At 42.7% G+C, this 22370-nt stretch overlaps 1 protein-coding gene across 2 annotated transcripts in view; it reads left to right on the top strand.

The window, feature by feature from the left end:
* The first annotated feature begins 3318 nt into the window (after positions 1–3318).
* Positions 3319–22370, top strand: part of calcrlb (calcitonin receptor-like b) — a 97597-nt gene continuing 78545 nt past the window's right edge. The window contains exon 1 of one of the 2 annotated variants that reach the window (XM_055637825.1): positions 3319–3729. The gene's annotated coding sequence lies outside the window, so the exon portion shown is untranslated. The remainder of the gene's footprint in view (positions 3730–22370) is intronic. The other variant, XM_055637824.1, reaches the window with a different exon arrangement.

Genomic DNA, 22370 nt, shown 5'->3' on the forward strand with positions numbered 1-22370 from the left:
GAGAATAGCTCCACTTCAGGATCAATATGGTTGTCTATGTGTGAAGCCACAGGAGATGTGTGAGATCTTAAATAAATAATTCTTGTCAATAGATATGGTGGAGAATGTTATGGAAGCTGGGGACCTCAGGAATGAAAATATTAATGGATACCTTGAAATACGACCATATTAAGAAAGTAGAGTAGTGGTGTTCTTATAATGGTGGATAAATCCTCAGGGTAATACCATGTGTATCCAAGGATATTGTAGGAGGCTCATGAAGAAATAGCTGAGAACCTTGGAGAAATATTTATATCGTCTTTAGCCTCGATTGAGGAACCAGAAAACAGGAGGTTTGCTAATGCTGTGCCTTTATTTAAGAAGGGCTGCACAGCCAAGCTGGTAAGCCTGACCGAAGTGGTGGGAAAGTTACTAGAGGGGGTTTTGAGCAACAAGATCTACTTTCATTTGGAAATGCATAGCCTATTCATGGCTTTGCAGGTGGTTGATACATATACATCGATAGATGCTCCTGAACACATCATCAGTGATGTAACCTAGGGTCATTGGGTGTTTCGGGTCTTTCAACATCAGACACCCTCACTCAGGCGACCCAGCCGTGGTTGATCAGACCACGACTTGTGTTCAGGTGGCATTCGCTCCTCCCCATGGACCTCCTCTCCTGATCTAGAGCCATCTTGATGCCTTCTCCATTGCCTCTGCGGTTTTCTTGATGGCCCTTCTCCTTGCCACTCCGTTGATGCCCAGTGCATTCAAGGCTTTGTAGAGCGATTGCCCTGCAAAACCTCTGCAGCCAACCTCGATGGGCATACACCTTGCCTTCCAGCCCTGTTTACGGCAGTCTATGACCAGCTCTTCATACTTGGCCATCTTCCTCTCGTGGGCCTCCTCCAGACGGTCCTCCCACGGCACTGTCAGTTCCAGCAAGACGATGTTTTTGGTCGCCTCTGAGACCAGGAGGATATCTGGCCTCAGGGTGGTCGTGGCAATGTGCTGTGGGAACTTCAGCTCTTTCACCAGGTCTACGGAAAGCTGCCGGTCCTGCGCAGTCACCAGGATTCCTGACTGATTCCTGGCTGCTGTGGTTCTTGGCAGCTGCACTCCGGCCTTCACGAAGTGGGAGAATGTATCTTGTGAATTTGATTTAGTTATTTGAAGAGGTGACCAAGTGGACTGACAACGATAGGAGAGTAGATGTCTACATGAACTTTAGCAAGGCCCTTGTAAAGGTCATGCATGGTAGGCTAGTCTGCAAGGTTAGGCAATAGACAATCGGTGCAGTAGTAGGCCATTCGGCCCTTCGAGCCACCACCTCCATTCACTGTGATCATGGTTGATCATCCACAATCAGTACACCGTTCCTGCCTTCTCCCCATATCCCTTACTCTGCTATCTTTAAGAGCTCCTTCTAACTCATTCTTGAAAGCATCCAGAGAATTGGCTCCCACTGCCTTCTGAGGCAGCGAATTCCACAGATTCACAACTCCCTGGGTGAAAATGTTTTTCCCCATCTCCGTTCTAAATGGCCTACCCCTTATTCTTAAACTGTGGCCCCTGGTACTGGACTCCCCCAACATCGGGAACATGTTTCCTGCCTCCAGCATGTCCAATCCCTTAATAATCTTATATGTTTCAATAAGATCTCCTCTCATCCTTCTAAATTCCAGTGAATACAAGTCCAGCCGCAGAGATATCATGGAATCCAGGGTGAACTGGCTATTTTGCTTGGTGGTAGGGTGGTAATGGAGGGTTGTTCTTCATGTTGGAGACCTATGACCAGCAATGTGCAACAGAGATCCATGTGCAACAGAGATCCACTGTTGTTTGTCATCTATATTAATGATGTGGATGTTGGTGGCATGAGTGGTGAGTTTATTGGATGGCGTCAATATCGGTGGTGTATTGGACAGTGTAGGTTGCTTAAGATTACAAGAGGATTTTGATTAAAACTGAAAAAGCGAGTCAAGAAATGGCAGATGGAATTTAACTAAAAGTGTGAAGCGTTGCATTTTGGCAAGTTAAACCAGGATATACCTACAAAGTCAGTGGCAGGACCCTGGGGAGTGCTGTTGAAGAGAGAGCAACTTAGGCCGCATACATACATTGTTCCCTAAAAGTGATCACACAGGCAGATAGGTTGGTGAAGTTACAGTCTTCATCAGTCAGTACAGTACAGGAGTTAGGACGTCATGTACGAGACATTGGTAAAATCACATTTGGAGTATTGTGTGCAGCTCTCAGCACCAAGCTATAGGAAAAATGTCATTAAGCTGGACAAAGTGCAGAAAAGATTCATACGGATGTTGCCAGGATTGGAGAGCCTAAGTCATAAGGAGAGACTAGATGGGTTGTGACAATGGGTTGTTTTCCCTTCTTCAGACTGATAAATGTTATAGTCTATATTAATAAACTAAATAATAAACTAAACTCAACGAAATCTTGAACAAAAATACTCTTCATGAGTCTGAAGAAGGGTCCTAACCCGAAAGATCCTCCTAAGCTTTTTCTCCAGAGATGCTGCCTGACCGCTGAGTTACTCCAGCACTTCGTGTCTATCTTTGATATGAGCTAGCACTTGCAGTTCTTTGTTTCTACATTTGTTCCCCTTATTGCATTCGGGAACATCGGTTAACATAACCCATGAAACAACCCAAGTAGGTGATCTGGAGACTTAAGATGCTGCAATCTTGATGAAAAAGACCTTTCATGAGTCTGAAGAAGGGTCCTCGCCCGAACTTTGTTCATTTCCCCACACAGATGCTGCCCGACCCACTGGGTCCTCCAGCACTTTGTTTTTGTTTTGCCCTCACTAGTTGAGCGCATGAGGGGGAACTTCTTTACTCAGAGAGTGCTAGCGGTGTGGAATGAGCTTCCAGTGGAAGTGGTGGAGGCAGGTTCGCTGGTATAATTTAAAAATAAATTGGATAGGCATATGGATGAGAATGGAATGGAGGGTTATGGTATGAGTGCAGGCAGGTGGGACTACGGGAAAAAAAGTTGTCGGCACGGACTTGTAGGGCCGAGATGGCCTGTTTCCGTGCTGTAATTGTTATATGGTTATATGTTAACGCTCGCCGGCGACTCCCTCTCTCTACTGGCAATATCGCCTTTCTGGTTATTCTCCTTTCCTCTGGAATTAATATTTCCTGCCGGTGAGAGCGACTGTGATGCCAAGTCATGTCGCACCCTCTGGACAACTCAATCTCTGCCCGGTTGTGTGCAGGCTTTCATTGGTCAGGGCTAATTGTGTTGGGTGAAGGGTATTGGCAGGGACCCGCTGTTGCGGCTGATCATGCTGCCGCGGCGCCTTGTTTCTCCGGCAGCCGAGTGGGGTGAGGGTTTGCAAGCTGCATTTTGGATACAGAGGGGCTCCCGAGCAAAGATCGAGTTTCAGCTCGCTGGAGACTGATGGTGAGCTGAAGGCGGGGTGAGAGTGATGTAACAGGAAGCCGGAGGCTTGGCTGTTAACGATGATGCCCTTGCCCTGATCACTCACTCGCCCGACACTAAACTTAAAGCAGGCAGCCCGACAAGAGCTGTCCCATTGCGAGAGTGCACAGCGAGCTGACTGACTGGCAGCCTCTGTTCTGGATTACCCACTCGGTATCCTCTAAACAGATCAATTTCCACATCCGAGGCAGGGGGATCAACTTGGAAAGAAGCACAAAAATTCTCCGCCCTCTCCCCACCCTAACCCCCTTCCTTGAGGATCCAGTACTGCTCTGGTTGGTAAGTACAGCACACACACACTTGTTTGTTCTGTCACCTAAAACCAGATTTATCCGGAGATCCAGGATCTCCCACGAAAGCCATGTCTTGATATATTATACACAGTATGTTGACTGATCTTCCGCAGCGGAATTAGCATCTGTAAAAATAACCGCAGTTAGCAAAGTGAGTCGCGGTTCACTAACTCGTCCCCCGACTTGCAAGCACGCTGGTTCCTCACGTTTGGCGTTTGACTTGTAGGGGACAGATTATATCGTTTGTCTGTTTTCTGCAGACTGTGAGGCAAACGGGTTGTGTGTCTATGTTTTTTTTTCTTTGCGTTTGTGAAAGGAAACAAGGGTTGACTGTTGAAAGCGGTCGGGATTGTAACATACCTTTCTATTTTAGACCCCAGACCGTATTCTCCGCCTGTCCTGGCAGAACAAGACTTTAGCGACCTATAGCAAACAGTAACGGATTTCCACCCCGTCCGTCCTCTGTGCAACAAAACAACACGCTGCAGTAAACGCTAACACATCGCTTCACCGAAACAAATAGGTTATTCCTGCATATAACACTTTAATCTGATCTAAGGTTGCGCCAAAATTACAATATCCGTATACATCCATGCAAGTATTTGTTTATTTAAAGGAAACTGCGCGAGTGATAGCAATTGTGTGCCACTTTCACTTTTATGTAAATATTGGTGCGAATATAATACCATTGGCTTTGCAATCTGCCCAAGCTTGAAGTATTAACATGCGGACAAGCATGAACGAAGTGTTTAACTAATTTGTACGCTGCCAATGGTGTGTCTTTAAAAAGAAAAACAGCGTGGAACACCCACTATAAGTCTCTTGGGTCGGAACTTAGACGCTCGAATTAGGTTCCCAATCGACGCGGATACAGAACAGGAGATGCCTAGAAAGAGATCGGGGTAGGATTCATTGCTTAAGAATAACATTCAGAAAATGCCGGAGTAACTTCACAATTAGTCCATACTTTTGGCAATCAGACTGGAACTTGTGTTTACTTTAATTTATGGTGCTTGTAATCATCCTCATCCCAATAGTAACGCTTTAATGCTTACACGGAAGCTTACTTTTCTCGTTGCATGACTGGAGTAAACGGAATATTAATGCAATTATAAAAACAAAACATGACACGCTGGTTGAATATAATGGCAATTCTCACAATTAGAGCCGGTCGTTTTTACAGAGAGATTGGGGGTGGCTGCAGAACGCAGTCTACAAAGCATTGGTGAAGAAATTGGTTTAGCAATAGAAGCAAATGTTGACTTGTTTCAGTTGAGATAAATCTGCAGCAGCTTTGGTCCGGATAACTATTTAACTCTTCACGTCATGTAAGCATTCCCAATTGCGTTGCAGTACACGCTGCGACCTCGAGGGGGAGTCTAGAGGTTTGTTTTATGAAAATACCCCAGATAATGTGTGATGCCCTTCGTTAACATGTGAAGAAGTAGCTCTCGGCAGGAAAGTAATATACATGTTTATTGGTGTAATCTTCGCTTTGTAGCTTTGAATTGATGGCACACCATATTTGTGAGGGATGATTTTAATCTATTTTTTGAATTAATTAAACTTTGTGTTGTTTATTATGGTATCTACTGAATTTTGTTTACATATTAATTGTGCTGCTGCAAGTAAGAATTTAATTTCGGTTTCGGGATAGGTGGTAATAAAATACTCTTGACTACAGCAGGTCTTAGTGAGAGTTCACACCTAATACACTCTGATTGCAAAATGCTGTTATTATATAAGGATAAATGTAAAACATATCTATTTCTATTAAGAAGAAAGGGGTAAACTAAGTATATATTGCGTGATATGTCTTTCAGTCACGGCTCATGTGATAGCACTCAATACAATCTGCAAAACTTGATGCACAACTTGTTACGCAAGGCTCAGGAATGTTAGTGTAAAAGATATTACCAAGCACAAAAATAACTTTCATTTGCATAGTACCATTGCTCGAACTGGATATTTCCAGGAATTTCATGGAGATATCATTTAAAAGCAAATGATTGCCAAGCCAAAAACCAAGATTGCTGGGGTTGTTTAGCATGAGCAGGATTGTCAAAGTATTCAGTGGGCTATAAACCAGCTACTGAAATGGGCAGAGAAATGACAGATGAAGTTTAATACAAGCAAGTGTGAGGTGTTGCAATTTGGGAGGTCAAATGAAATGGGGGAAATATATATAATTAATAGCATGACCCTTAACAGTATTGATGTTTTAAAATATCTTGTGGCCTAAGTCCATAACTCTGTGAAAGTGGCAACATAAGTAGATAGTGATAAATAAGTCGTATGATATGCTTGCTTTTGAGCATTGAGTGTAAGAGTCGGGAAATCACGATGCAGCTTTTTAGGACTTTTTAGGTTGGGCTGCATTTGGAATATTGCTGCAGTTCTGGTTAGCCCATTACAGGAAGGACGTAGAGGGTTTGGAAATGTTACAGAGGAGGTTAACTAGTATGGTACATGGATTACTCTGGAGTTTAGAAGGATGAGAGGATATCTTATTGAAACATATAAGATTATTAACGGTTGGGGCACGCTAGAGGCAGGAAACATATTCCCGATGTTGGGGGAGTCCAGAACCAGGGGCCACTGTTTAAGAATAAGGGGTAAGCCATTTAGAATGATGAGGAAACACTTTTTCACAAAGAGTTGTGAGTCTGTGGAATTCTGTGCCTCAGAGGGTGGTGGAGGCTGGTTCCCTGGATACTTTCAAGAAAGAGCTAGATAGGGCTCTTAAAGACAGCGGAGTCAGGGGATATGGGGAGAAGGCAGGAACGGGGTACTGATTGGGGATGATCAGCCATGATCACATTGAATGGCGGTGCAGGCTCGAAGGGCCAAATGGCCTACTCCTGCACCTATTGTCTATTGCCTATTAGGGGGGCATTAGCTACAGGAGGAGGTTGGGCAGACTTAGATTATTTTCTCTGGAATGGGTAGGGTACAGCTGACAAAATATATCATTATGAGAGGCATAGTTAAGGTTGACTATCAGAACCTTTTTTCCCAGGATGGAAAAATCAAATATTATTACAAATAACAAGAAGAGGAGCAGTAAAGTTTCAAGGACATATACATGGTATGTTTGATTACACAGATGGTCTGGGAACATGTTGCCTGGAGTGGTGGTTGAGGTAAATACAATAATGGCATTGAAGAGACTTTATAAAGGGATATAGATATGAAGGGAAAGGATGGCTATGGATTATATGCAGGCAGATCTTGGTATCATGATCGGCACAGACATTGTGGGCAGAAGTGCCAGTTCTTGTGCTGCGATATTCTATTTTCTATAAAATTAGACAATTTAGTTGAAGAGCTGGAGTCTAATCTCGTAAAAGATGAGTTAGTTGCAGAACATTATGCTTCAACATGGTGGGGTAAAGGGGGTGAAGATATGAGTCGGGAAGAGGGAGATCTGAGGGAGGGGAAGTTGTATTGCCTGGGGAAAGGGTGTTCGAGTAGATGAGGAAGTAAAGTGTTTTAACTATGGGGATCACATTTTAAATTGTTTGCCTTGGTAAGTAGGAGTGCGGGGGTAGATACTGAGGGCCCTGGATCCTGTATATGTCAGGATGCGGGGTTAATGAGTGTGTAGTATGGGTGCAAGAAGGCTCGTGCATAGAACCATTTACATGACAGATAAGATAATCAGAATGTTTTCCCCAGCTTCGAAATGTCAGAGAATTGAGGGCATGGGCAAAGTTTAAAGGTGATGTGTGGAGCAAGTTATTTTTTACACAGAGAGTGGTGGGTGCTTTGAACACGCTGCCAGGAGTGGTGTTGAAGGCAGATGTGATAGTGGCATTTAACAGGCATTTAGAGAGGTGCATGGATATGGAGGGACATGGATCGTGAGCAGGCGAGGGACTGGTTTATCATGTTTGGGATGGACATTATGAGCACCGTTCTATGTGTAGGAAGGAACTGCAGATGCTGGTTTAAACCGAAGATAGACAAAAAAGCTGGAGAAACTCAGCGGGTGCAGGCAGCACCTATGGAGGGAGGAAGAATAGTGATGTTTCGGGCCGAAACTTCTTCAGATATTTCTATTCGCTCCATAGATGCTGCTGCTACCCTCTGAGATAAGATTCTTTAGAAATGTTTGGGATGGACAGAGAGACCACCGTTTATCCTTTGGATTGTATTTAGGAACTGCAGATGCTGGTTGAAAAGGGTAACATAGCATGAGACAAAAAAGCTGGAGTGAACTACAGTCTTGTTCAAGAATGCAGTAGAGGCAGTAATTGGCAGAATGTAAAGTCTCACAACTGAAGTGCTCACTGTAGGATGCAGGCAGAGACTTGCTGTGAATTTGGCTCCTGGCAGTGGGTGTGCATCAAGCTTCCTGCAAGTGAGGCGTGCACCAGGAGCGGAGGTGAATGGGTTTGTGCGACTGGGTCAGCAATGTCCTGTGACACTGAGGTGGAGCTGCGCTGGTTCATTATCAGGTAGGATAAAACAAACGTTGCCATCGATTTACTGGTAGCTTTCACTGTTCCTTTTGAAACACAAGCCTGAAACAACAAAATAAGTGTAACATGCGCACTAGATGTTCCACCCAGCCTCGGCTGCATAAAATAAAGTCTCACAACTGAAGTGCTCACTGTAGGATGCAGGCAGAGACTTGCTGTGAATTTGGCTCCTGGCAGTGGGTGTGCATCAAGCTTCCTGCAAGTGAGGCGTGCACCAGGAGCGGAGGTGAATGGGTTTGTGCGACTGGGTCAGCAATGTCCTGTGACACTGAGGTGGAGCTGCGCTGGTTCATTATCAGGTAGGATAAAACAAACGTTGCCATCGATTTACTGGTAGCTTTCACTGTTCCTTTTGAACCACAAGCCAGAAACAACAAAATAAGTGTAACATCGCACTACATGTTCCACCCAGCCTCGGCTGAATTTGATAGCAGAATCCTACTATTGCTAGTTGGGTCCTGATTGCTATAGCTGGGCGTATTGGGCTCTTGGGAATTTATGCCTATTAGTGCGTGGGTTTTCTCCACCTGCTCTGATTTCCTCCCACACACTAAAGACGTACAGGTTTGTAGATTAATTGGCTATGGTAAAATGATAAATTGTCCCTAGTGTGTGTAGGATAATGTTAGTGTGTCGGGATCATTAGTTGGCTTGAACTCGGTTGGGCCAAAGGGCCCGTTTCCACGCTGTATCTCTATACTACAATTTCGCATCTGTATGGATTTGATCTGATGAAGGAAGAATTATGCTGCTATTAAATAAATATTCAAAATACTAAAACAATTGATAATCATTTGGAAAAATGTCAGATTGATTCTTTGAGGTTTAATTATTCACCAGAAGCTGATTTTCTGCATTTATGTTAGATGTGCGAGTTTAAACCTCTGGTTTTGAACCTTTGTTACATTTTATTCTAAAGCCTCAGTCTGCTATGAATCACAATATTATTGTGGCTGTTGTAAGCTTTAGACATTCGTTTGTGTTCAGTAGAATGATTTGCCTATGTAAGTGGCGGAATAGACTCTCTTTGCCAAATATCTAATTATAGCTAAGCCCAAGGGTGAAACAATTCTATGGTCACATGATATGAACCAGATATTTGTGTTTTTGGCACCTGTATAGAATGCCTTCTAATTTTTCCAGTTCTGGATTTAGGCAAAAAATATCCCGTGAGATGAGATTGTTACAATTATTTATATTTTAGAATCTGCTTGCAATAGCTAATCAAATAATTGGACTGGTTTCCACTGTAAATAAGAGATATGCACCTTGAGGCTACTCTGACATTCAATAAGGTTGTGGCTGATCCAATTTTCTTCAAGTCCACTCCCCCCTCTCTCCCCAAAACCCTTGATTTTCTGACTAAATTAAAGTCTACATCAGCTGAAAATATTATCAGGGAATTAGCTTGCAAATATATCGAGGGCAATGAATTCAAAGGACTCAGATCTTTCAAGAGTTTGTTTTTTCTTTTTTCAATTTGAAATAGTTTCCCCTTATTCTGAGACTCTGCCCACTGGTCCTAGTATGTTCCATGAGACTGAACATCCTCCCAGCATTTAACCGACACAGTGGCGCAGTGGTAGAGTTGCAGCCTTACAACGCCGGAGACACGGGTTCAATCCCGACTAAGGGTGCTTGCCTGTATGGAGTTTGTACGTTCTCCCCGTGACCTGCGTGGGGTTTCTCCGAGGTCTTGGGTTTGTAGATTAATTGGCTTGGTATAAGTGAACATTGTCCCTACTGTGTGTAGGATAGTGTTAATGTGCGGGGATCGCTGGTCGGTGTGGACTCGGTGGGCTTGTATCTCTAAAACAAAACACTCCTATATGTTTCTTTAAGATCACATCTCATTCAAATAATCTTCAATGTGTATATATCCAATCAGTTAACCTTCCCTCATTGCACAATGTGTTGATACCCAAATACATCCACGTTAACCTTCTCCAAACCGACTACAATCATGAGTCTGAAGAAGGGTCTCGACCCGAAACATCGCCTATTCCTAGGCTCCATAGATGCTGCCTCACCTGCTGAGTTTCTCCAGCATTTTAGTCTACCTTCGATTTTTCCAGCATCTGCAGCTCTTTCTTTCATGATATATCTCTCCTTAAATAAGGGAATTAAAACCATTTGAGTACTATGCATGTACAGTTGTAGCAAGACTTCCCTAATTTTATAGTTTCCTTATAATAAAACCATAATTGAATCTGTCTTCTCATTTGCTTGCTGCATCTGTGCTTATATTCCATGCTTCGCATGTGAGGACTTTGTGCTGCAGCTTTCTCTTACCATTTAAATAATGATCGTCTTTTATCATTCTTACTTCCAAAGTGAACAACTTCACAACTTCCCAAATTATACTCCAGCCTTTTACATGCTCACTTAGCCTATCAACACCTCCCTCTAAATCATTCATGTTCATTGCCATAAGTTATAGGAGCAGAATTAGGCCATTTGGCCCATCAAGTCTATTCCACCAATCAGTCATGGCTGATATATGTTTCCTGATCAACCCCATTTTCCGAAGAGCCTTCTCCCCATAGCCCCAGAATCTGTCAATCTGCACCTTAAAAATACCCAATGACTTCGCCTCCACAGTTGTCTGTGACAATGAATTCTACAGATTCACTACCCTCTGACTAAAGAAATTCCTCCTCATCTCCTATCTAAAGGTATGTGTGTTTTTATTGAGGCTATGGCCCCTGGTCATAGACTCTCCCACTGGTGGTAAAATCCTCTTCACATCCACTCTATCCAGGCCTTACACTATTTGGTAAGTTTCAATGAGGTCCCCCCTGGGATGGACCACCAGGGGGCGCCGTACGATGGCTGCCTCACCAACGGTTTGTATTTGTCTTTTTCCTTTTTTTTTGTGTTTTTAGTTTGTTGTAAAATGTATGTTTTAGTTTATCTTTAGTTTTGTATTTGTGGGGGGCGGTGGTGTGGTGTGGGGGGGGGGTTCAGGGGAAACATTTCTTATCTCTTTCCTCGACGGAGATGCAACTATTTCCGTGTCGTATTTCCGTCTGCACTGCGGTCTAACATCTTGGAGTTGGCGGCCTCTTGTTTGGGACTTCTAGAGCTTGAAAACTGCAGAGCCTGTGGATTTTAACATCTTCGAGCAGGCGATCCCTTTACCAGGGGTCGGCCTTTGGTGCTCCAACCTGCGGGAGCTGTGGACTTTAAAATCCTGGAGCTCGCGGTCCCTGGTTAGGGACCGACTTTGGGTCCGCAGGAATATCGACTGTCCCAACGCGGAAGCTTAGATCGCACCGATGTGGGAGCTTGATCGCCGGCTGCAGATGGTTCGACTCCCCCGAGGAAAGGAGGAAAGAGATAAGACTTTATTGCTTTCCATCCATCACAGTGGGGAATGTGGAGGAGCCACTGTGGTGGATGTTTATGTCTTTTTTTTATGTAGTTGTGTGGCTTGTTGCTTTTTTGGTATGACTGTATGACAAACCAAATTCCTCGTATGTTGCAAAAAATACTTGGCTAATAAATGACGATTATGATTATGGATATGATCCTTCTAAACTCCAACGAGAGATTGTTTGTATTCACAGCCTGCATCTCACTTATTTTTGGTTTCTTTCTTTAAATTATGAATGTAGGCTGCAAACGGCCACTGTCCAAGCTCAGATTACCCTGTATACTGCATTTCGTTGCAGTATTGAAAAAAGTAATTTGACTCATCGAGTCTATTCTGACTTTCAGAGAATTCTCATCAATCCCTTCCCTTCACTTATTTTCCTGTAACCTATTCATTCCAACATGTCCATTTCGATTCAACTATGACTAGGTAGGACTAGCTCATTTTATTTGACAGCAGGGCAAATGAGTGAGAAAGATTGCTGGGTTTGCAAGAGTGATTGTAACACGACTAAGTTCCCCACACGTCCGATAAATCAAGTGAAACAAAAGAATGTGACCAGATATTTCTTCCCTCGGTATCCAGTATACCAGAAATTGCCACCATTTCTCTATCCTTCAGCACTCCAGCATTAAATAAGGTTTTCCTGCAGGTGAGATATGTTGAATACTTCTCTAGCAGTTAACACCATTTAGATGGACTTCCAGTGAAGTGGAAAATGCCACAAAAAAAAAACAAATTCACAGTTGGAATCAAGTTTGAGATATTTTTCACACAAGTGGTGGGTATATGGAATAAACAGCCGGAGGAGGTCGTTGAGGAAGAAACTATAACACCATTTAAAGGATAGGTACATGGATAGGTAAGGTTTAGGGGGATACAGGCCAAATGCAGGTGGGACAGGTGTAGATGCACCGCTTTGGTCAGCATGGGCAAGCTGTGCCAAAAGGTCTATTTCCATGCTGTATGATTGTATGACTCTGTTGGATTACGTAAGATGAATACTTGGCTTTCCAGTCAGATTTGAGGGCTCCCACAAGTAAAGCCCTGATGTTGTCTTGTGAATTGATATGACGTTGTGGCTTTCGTAGTTGGTTACTCAACAGAAACACTTAAACAGGGATGCTTAAAATGTAAACAGATTTACAACTGCAGCTCTTGGGACTGAAGAAGCTGGACATTGAGAGGCCACTGGAAGGTCACGACAGCTGCTGGGAATGAGCTCAAAGCCAAACCAATTCGGGAGGTCTTGAGGAATGTCTGATCCAATTCGAGTTCCTAAACATCTGCAATAACTAGCATAGTCCACACAATTTAAGTCAATGGCCTTTCAATGTTGAAAGTTCAAGTCTCCTGAGCAAACCCGTGCCTACAAACATGTCAATTCAAACTCCCCTTAGTTTCAGCAAAACACATGAATATCTCAACAATATTTCTCACCCCAGCAACGATGTTAGAGTTCTGAAACCTGATAACATTGCAAATGTTATTTTTGTTCCCATTTGGATTAAGTGATGCTCAAATGTTTGCATTCTGGGATCTGGGCAGCTGCTCCCAGCCTCTGACTTTCTTGGGATGGAGATGCTTGTCATAAAAACATAGAAATTAGGTGCAGGAGTAGGTCATTCGGCCCTTCGAGCCTGCACCGCCATTCAATATGATCATGGCTGATCATCCAACTCAGTATCTTGTTCCTGCCTTCTCTCCGTACCCCCTGATCCCTTTAGCCACAAGGGCCACATCTAACTCCCTCTTAAATATAGCCAATGAACTGGCCTCAACTACCTTATGCGGCAGAGAATTCCAGAGATTCACCACTCTCTGTGTGAAAAAAGTTTTCCTCATCTCGGTCCTAAAAGATTTCCCCCTTATCCTTAAACTATGACCCCTTGTTCTGGACTTCCCCAACATCGGGAACAATCTTCCTGCATCTAGCCTGTCCAACCCCTTAAGAATTTTGTAAGTTTCTATAAGATTCCCCCTTAATCTTCTAAATTCTAGCGAGTACAAACCGAGTCTATCCATGCTTTCTTCATATGAAAGTCCTGACATCCCAGGAATCAGTCTGGTGAACCTTCTCTGTACTCCCTCTATGGTAATGTCTTTCCCCAGATTAGGAGACCAAAACTGTACGCAATACTCCAGGTGTGGTCTCACCAAGACCCTGTACAACTGCAGTAGAACCTCCCTGCTCCTATACTCAAATCCTTTTGCTATGAAAAAGGGATTTACGAAGGGATGAAACCACAACAGATTTTTCTACAGCTTAAAACTTTGTCTTTATCCCGTCTGCCCTGAATTATATCTGAGCAGAAAACCTTCTAGTGCTTTTAGAAAATAAGTCTTGGAAAGAAGCACTATCTTCAAGGAGCCATTTACGGCATCATATAGAATGCACAGCATGGGAAGAAGATAATTCTGTTCATACACAAACATCTTCTGCCCTGTTTAGTTAATCCAATTTATAATCTTTGTTCCATTTCATATTTTTGTATTCATCCATTTCTCCTTAATCGCAAGTTATAGGAATTAAAAAAAAATTAATGTATAAAACCTATGAGAAAGTGCATGCTAATATTTTAGATATTTGGAAAAGGACACAGTGGAAATCCGATAGATATTATAGGTAACAGCATAATAATTTACCTACAGACATTTTTATTCTGTGTACTGAGAACAGAGATTCTGCAGCTGCCACTTGCAACATTGCCCACTCCGTGCTGTTAACAAACTTTCCTTGTGACACGGATGTTGGATAATGCCACCAACGAGCCACATGTTCTTCAATGTAATTTTAAATCCACTTCCACCTCCTCCCTATTTTTTTTACTCTAGTTTGACAAGCATCACCCAATATTTGCTAACATGCGATAAGCTAGCTCTCCAAGATGATTGGTGAGATTTTGTTGAAAATGCCAGCATGATAGTGATAAAACAAAATTTGGCGTTTTAGCTCTGGTTTATAAATTACATGCACAGCATTTAAAAATATAAAAGAGCACGGTATACATTTATCCTGCAATACACTTCATGAATTATTAATTAAACATAGAACAGTACCGTACAGGAACATGCCTTTCAGCCGACAGTGACTGTGCTGAACATGATGCCAAGAAAAAATAATCTCATCTGCCAGCACATGATCCATTCCCTCCATATACACGTGCTAATTTAAAAGCCTTGCAAACGCCTCGTACAGTATCTCCTTCCAACCCCACCCAAGGCAGCGTGTTCCAGGGACCCACCACCCTCTGTGTTTAAAACAACAACCTTTTGCCCGCACATCTCCTTTAAACTAAACCCCTCTCACCTTAAAGCTATGCCCTCTAGTCTTTGGCATTTCCGCCCTGGGAAAAATGTAGTATTTCCGACACTATCTGTGCCTCACATAATTGTATATCCATCTAGCCTGAAGCCTTTATAAATTAACAAGAATTATCATAGGTTAACATCTAAACATACTTTAAAGCCAAAGCCTTCACATCCTTCCTGTACTGCGGCATCCAGAACTGCACACTATTCCCTAAATGTGGACTGACAAAGATTTTACACAACTGCAACATGTGTTGCCAAACTTTTGCCCTCATACCTTGATCAATGAGTATACTTTCTTTATAATACACTTGAACTGTGTTGCCACTTTCAGGGAGCTGTGGACTTTCACCCCAAGAACCCTCTGTACATCAATGCTCATTAGGATCTTGCCAAGTACAGTATTCTTTCCTCTTGCAATTGAACTTCCAAAGTATAACACATCACACATGCCCTGATTAAAGTTGACATTTCTCTGCCCGTATTTTCATTTAGAAACATAGAAACATAGAAAATAGGCGCAGGAGGAGGCCATTCGGCCCTTCGAGCCAGCACCGCCATTGATTGTGATCATGGCTGATCATCTGCAATTAGCAACCCATGCCTGCCTTCTCCTCATACCCCTAGATTCCACTAGTCCCAAAAGTTCTATCTAAAGGGTGGGGCCGGTCCCACTGAGAAGCGCGGAGGGGTATGTAGTTGTGTGCGACATCGCGTGGGGCTCCGAAATCTTTGTAGCGAACAAAATCTTTGCGCGTCAATGGCCTGTCGCGTTATGGACGGCCAAAGTGGGACAGGCCCAAGACTCTGGCGCAACGCAACGTCTCACCTCCAACAGCAGCAGAAGCGGGCAAACGATCGCTGAACTCGGCCTGGGGCTCATGGCCGTTGCGGTCCAAATCGCCCCCACTCCTACTCCCAGAGCTGGGCCATGAAAATTGAAGATAGACACAAAATGCAAGAGTAACTCAATGGGACTGGCAGCATCTCTGGGGAGAAGCAATGGGTGACGTTTCGGGTCAAGACCCTTCTTTCAGACTGAAGAGTCTCAACACCTAACGTCACCCATTGCTTTTCTCCAGAGATGCTGCCGGTCCCGCTGAGTTACTCCTGCATTTTGTGTCCATCTTCAAATGACGTCACGCGTTCCAGACACAGTGCGGGCGCATGAAATCGCGCGCGAACATCGCAGGACCGCGCCTCAACGCGACCACGAGGTTGCATAATTAGCATGCCAAGGATACGTAAGTGGGTCAGGGGCTTCACTCTCTTTTAAATTAATCCAATGAATTCGCCTCCACTGCCTTCTGTGGCAGACTATTCCACAAATTCACAACTCTCTGGGTGAATTTTTTTTTTCTCATATCTGTTTTAAATTGCCTCCCCTTTATTCTTAGACTGTGGCCCCTGGTTCTGAACTCCCCCAACATCAGGAACATTTTCCCTGCATCCAGCTTGTCCATTTCTTTTATAATTTTATATGTTTCTATGAGATCCCCTCTCATACTTCTAAATTCCAATGAATACAAACCAGTTTTTCCAATCTTTCCTCATATGACAGTCCCGCCATCCTGGGGATTAACCTCGTGAACCTACGCTGCACTCCCTCAATAGCAAGGATATCCATCCTCAAATTAGGAGACCAAAACTGCACACAATACTCCAGATGTGGTCTCACCAGGGCCCTGTACCCTATACTCAAATCCTCTTGTTATGAAGGCCAACATGCCATTAGCTTTCTTCACTGCCTGCTCTACCTGCATGCTTTCTTTGATCTGTATCCTTTGTATCTATATCCTGATGTATCCTGCTGCATCCTTTGACAGCCTTCTTCACTAACCACATCTGTAACAGTTTAAGTTGTCTGCAAACTTACGAATTGGCCCATTTTCATCACACATATATATAACAAGCAAAAGATCCCAGCACTAATCCTTGCAGAACACCAATGGTCACAAATCTCCATTCAGAGAAACACACTTCCACCATTGCCCGTTGTCTTCAATGGCAGGTAAGGTATAACATGGATAAATGTGAAGATATCCACTTTGGTAGCAAATTCAGAGAGACAGCCTATTTTTAAATGGTGTTAATGTACAAGAATATGTGGTGACCTGCTGTATCAGTCACTGAGAACAAACATGCATTGACAGTGAGTAGTTAAGTAGACAAATGGTATGTTGCCCTTTAATGCAATTGGATTTGAGTACAGGAGCAAGGATGTTTTATTACATATACAGGGAGATCATACATGCTGAGGACATACATGGAGAATTGTCTGAAGAAGGGTCTCGACCCAAAATTACACCCATTCTTTCTCTTCAGAGATGCTGTCTGGCCCGCTGAGTTACTCCAAGAATTTTGTGTCTATCATCTATTTAAACCAACATCTGCAGTTCCTTCCAACACACTTGGAGTATTGTGTACAGTTTTGATCTCCTTTTCCAAGAAACGATATTTTTTGTCATCAAGGGAATACAACACAGGTTCATCAGGTTGACCTGGGATGGTGGGATGCCATATGAGGGGAAATTAAATCAACTGGAATTTAAATAGATATGAGGGGATCTGATGGTAACTAACAACGTTCTGGGATGGCTGGGCATATAGAATGTGGGCAGAATGTTTCCTCAGGCCCGAGTATCTGGAATGATGTGTCATAATCTCGGGTCAGAGGGCAAGAGATTCAGGACAGAAGTGGAGACACATTTCTTCAATTGGATGGGGTGAACATTTTGGGATTTCCTTCTAAAGAGAGACTGCAGAGGTCAATTTGTTGAATGGCCTATTCCTGCTCCTATTTTCTAATGCCCCTTTGTCTTTGTGTGGTTAAAAGAACATGGTAGGTATAATCTTGCGTTATGATTATAATTTTAATTCTGAATGTATTATATTGACATTGTGGCTGGGAAGCCGTGTAATTTTGAAGCACAACGCATCTGTGTTTACAAACCCCTGTGGCAAGGCAATAAACGTGGCACTTACTCAATTACCAAAACAAAGCAATTGAACTTTCCAGGGATATGATTCCACCAGGATAATGGTAAATTGTGTGTTCTGCGCCTTCCGAACAAAGTTACGATTCGCCAACTAAAGTGGTCAGAGAGAAGAATCAGCAGTGACAGCTTTAAATTGTAAATGGAAACTTGAAATTGCCAATGTATCACCAATGTATCACATTAGTTTCCAGCATTGCATCGGGGCTGTGAAGAGTGCAGTTGACTGCCCACAAGAATCCATCTCCATCTTGAGTTTGCTTCATGACACCATCCCGACCAACAATGCCACATGTGCCAGTCTCCGGGCACTCAGGAGTCAAAGAAGATTGGGTCATGGCCCTGACTCAGTTCAGTTTAGTTTGTTGTCCCATGTACCGAGGTACAGTGAAAAGCTTTTGTTGCATGTTAACCAGTCAACAGAAAGACAAAACATGATTACAATCAAGCCATTAACTCTATACTGTAGATACAGTACATGATAAAGGAATAACGTTTAGTGCAAGGTAGAGCCAGCAAAGTCCAATCAAGGATAGTCCGAGGGTCACCAAGGACTTTTTTGTTCAACCTTCCTTGCTACAATATAACATCTGACACAAGCAGCTGCAGGAGGCCAAATCTGCAGGATCTTGCATGAGACTCTCCAGTCTATCTGTCTCCAAGATCATCCATCCGCAGTAACCAAGACGCTGTGTGAAGACATCGCCTGCAATTGCACACATTCAGAGGACGACCTCACCAGGTCATGGGAGGCACGGGATCATGAACAAAGATTTTATTTGTTGAATTATTTCTTCATGCCGTAGTGTACATTTTTGGAACATTCCTAAACTCGATTTAAGCCGTGAAATGTCTCCCAAAAGAAACTCCAGCTGCTGCAGCCACAGCTGTGACGATAAAGCACAGATAAACACAACGTGCTGGAGTAACTCAGCTGGTCAGGCAGCATCTCTGGAGAAAATGGATAGGTGACGTTTCGGGTCGGGACTATTCCTCAGTCTGGACCTGAAATGTCACCTATCCATTTTCTCCAGAGATCCTGCCTGTCCAACTGAGTTACTCCATCATTTTGTGTCTACCTTTGGTATCGGCAACTGCAGTTCCTTTTTTATTACATGATAAAGCAGAGAAGTCAGCACAGTGGCGCAACAGTAGAGTTGCTGCCTTACAGCGCCAGAGACCCGGGTTTGATCCTGACTATGGGTGCTGTCTGTATGGAGTTTGCACGTTCTCCCTTTGACAGCATGGGTTTTCTCCGGGTGCTCCGGTTTCATCCACATTCCAAAGTCGCACAGATTTGCAGGTTAATTGGCTTCGGTAAAATTGTAAGTTGTCCCTAGTGTGTAGGATAGTTCTAGTGTGCAGGGTGATCGTTGGTCGGCATGGACTCAGTGGGTCGAAGGGCCTGTTTCTATGCTGTATCTCTGAAGTCTAAAGTCAGAGCATTGCCTGACTGCAATACAATGCGCTTGGCTCTTTCCAGATGGCTGCTGGATATGGGAGTAACATCTTGCTGCAGATCAAACCGGAGCAGAGGAGGTTACTGTGAGTTATTTTTAATCGCATACCCCTTTGCCAGTGATGAAAAAGTGTAGTATGTGCTGGATACCTCTATAATGTATGTTGCCATTCACTGTCTAGGTATTGCCTTGAGTGAGTGCCTCATGTGAAGGCTGTGCAATTAGTCCGGTCTCAGGCAGTGACTTCAATTCATTTGGCAGCAATCATGGCAACTGCTTTGGGCACACCAAGGCAAGTCGAAAGTTGCCGTCTGGCGATCCATACATAACATTGCTCAAGCCTCAAGTTGAGAACCCTCTGTCATTGGTAAATTTGGAAACAAAATGAAAAGGAGGAAGAAAGAATGGAAAAAAGGAAGAAATAATGAAAAAGGGAAGAAAGATTTATACGGTCCTTTCCATTACATTAAGATATCTCATAGCGGGGCTATAATGAGAGCTGTGCAGCCATAAGGAACGTTATGACTTTGGTTCCTCAAGCAATGGTGCTGCTGCCTTGACTGCTGTGGAGGATGCTGTGGAGGATGCTTTCTCAGCTGAATGGGTCTCTGGATTCCCAGCAGCATATATTACTGCAGAATTATGTATGAGGGTTTAGGACTAAACATTATTTGTCAGATAGTAAGCTGAGGAGAAGCAGTACGAGAAAGAGGAAGATATGGAAGTAGTATTCACTACTTTGAAAATAAATAAGAAAGTACAGCTGGAAGTGGAGAAACAGGAAAACAATGGACTGTTTGCACCGTCAAGTTTACTGTCATAAGTACAAGTGTGGTGAGCTACATGTGCAGTGGACAATCTTGTTTACAGCAGCATTGCAGAAACATAGACACAAACACACAAAAACCTACATAAATTACAGTGCCCTCCATAATTTTTGAGACAAAGACCCATCATTTATTTATTTGCCTCTGGACTCCGCAATTTGAGATTTATAATAGAAAAAAATCACATGTGGTTAAAGCGAATATTGTCAGATTTTATTAAAGGGTAATTTTATACATTTTGGTTTCACCATGTAAAAATTACAGCTGTGTTTATACATAGTCCGCACCATTTCAGGGCACTATAATGTTTGGGCACATGGCTTCACAAGTGTTTGTAATTGCTCAGGTGTGTTTAATTGCCTCCTTAATGCTGGTATAAGAGAGCTCTCAGCACCAAGTCTTTCCATCACCTCTGGAAACTTTTATTGCTGTTTATCAACACGAGGACCGAAGTTGTGCCAATGAAAGTCAAAGAAGCCATTGTGAGACTGAGAAACAGGAATAAAACTGTTAGGAACATCAGCCAAACCTTAGGCTTACCAAAATCAACTGTTTGGAACATCATTAAGAAGAAAGTGAGCACTGGTTAGCTTACTAATCGCAAAGGGACTGGCAGGCAGGCCAGGGAAGACCTCCACAGCTGATGATAGCAGAATTCTCTCTGTAATAAAGAATTATCACAAACACCTGTCCGGCTGATCAGAAACACTCTTCAGGTGTGGATTTGTCAATGACCACTGTCTGCAGAAGGCATCATGAACAGAAATACAGAGAACAATTTCTGAGGAAGAAAAAGTGGAAAATGTAATTACTGCAAGATAGCAATTATTATAGATCATTTATTTGTGTGTTTGAGGTAAATATTAATTTGTATTGCGGAAGCCTGCTATTGATTCTTAAATGACGTTTGGCATTATTAGTTTTGTGTCTGAATTTTGATACAATTCTGGAAAAAAATGTTCTATCAATATTGTTGTTTCTGTGGGAACGCGATACAACATTTAGGCAGCATATCGCTGATCGCACTCATTCAAAATGCCTCCAGTGTCATTTGTGAAATGGATCTAAAATTGGTCCATCTGCTTTCTCCAGAGATTCTCCATGAACTTTCTTATTTTACTGATCCACTGGCTAATTTTTAAGTTTAAAGTTGATTATATTCTTTAAGGCTGCATGTGGTTTATGTTTTGTAGATAAAATAAACAAAAGAGAGAACTGCAGATTTTAGCTATAAACATTTGCTCTAAATAAGAACACAGCAACATTATTGTACTGTGAATACATAGTACAATGCTGAAAGTCTCTTCATTTTTTAAGTTTTCAGTGATAATATGCATTTTTTTACAGAGCTAATATGAAAAATATACTAATTGAAAATACAAAATGAGGTGCTGAGATAGAGGAGGAATGAAAGAAGGAAGGACTGAAAAGGTGGATTTATAAAGTGGCTTTTAGTATCTTAGGATGTCCCAACACACACTGCAAACTATGAAGACCTTTTGTAGTGGGTTCATTTTGTAACATAAGAAATGCAACAGACAAATTACAGACAGTAATGTCTCACAAATATTAATGATAGCCAAATAGTCTTTTAAAGTCTAAGAAGGAACGCACTGAAGATAGACACAAAATGCTGGAGTAACAGACAGCATATCTGGAGAGAATGAATGGGTGATGTTTTGGGTCGAGACCCTTCTTCAGAATCTTTTAAAGTGATGTTGGAGAGTGAAGTACGTCAAGATACCAGAGAAAACTCTCTTGTTGTGGAATCATTTAAGTCTACACGAGAGAACATCCAGACCTTAGTTTTTCCATATCCAAAGTGACAGGCTTGCAACAGTTTGGAATCAATACCCACCAAGTGCTACGCTGAAGTATCAGCCTAGATTATGTATTATTTCTCAGTGAAACTCCAATTGGTGTTGTCAAGGTTGGGCCACAAAATGTCAGAGTTCATATGTACAAGATTTGACTGCATCCTTTTGTTGACAATGTGCATCAATGATTTACTTGATTTTTCCAATTTAACAATGTTCTAGTTTCCAAGTTTTGTTATTAACAGGTTAAAAGGGAAGGTCTTTTACAGCAGTTAAGCTTGCCAGCACCAGCTGCTTTCACCACCCATGCACTAATGCAAACCATCTGCATTAATTGAGACAATTTGACATATTG

This window comes from Leucoraja erinacea, chromosome 7 (genome assembly GCF_028641065.1).
Source record: "Leucoraja erinacea ecotype New England chromosome 7, Leri_hhj_1, whole genome shotgun sequence".
Classification (NCBI taxonomy): Eukaryota; Metazoa; Chordata; class Chondrichthyes; order Rajiformes; family Rajidae; genus Leucoraja; species Leucoraja erinaceus.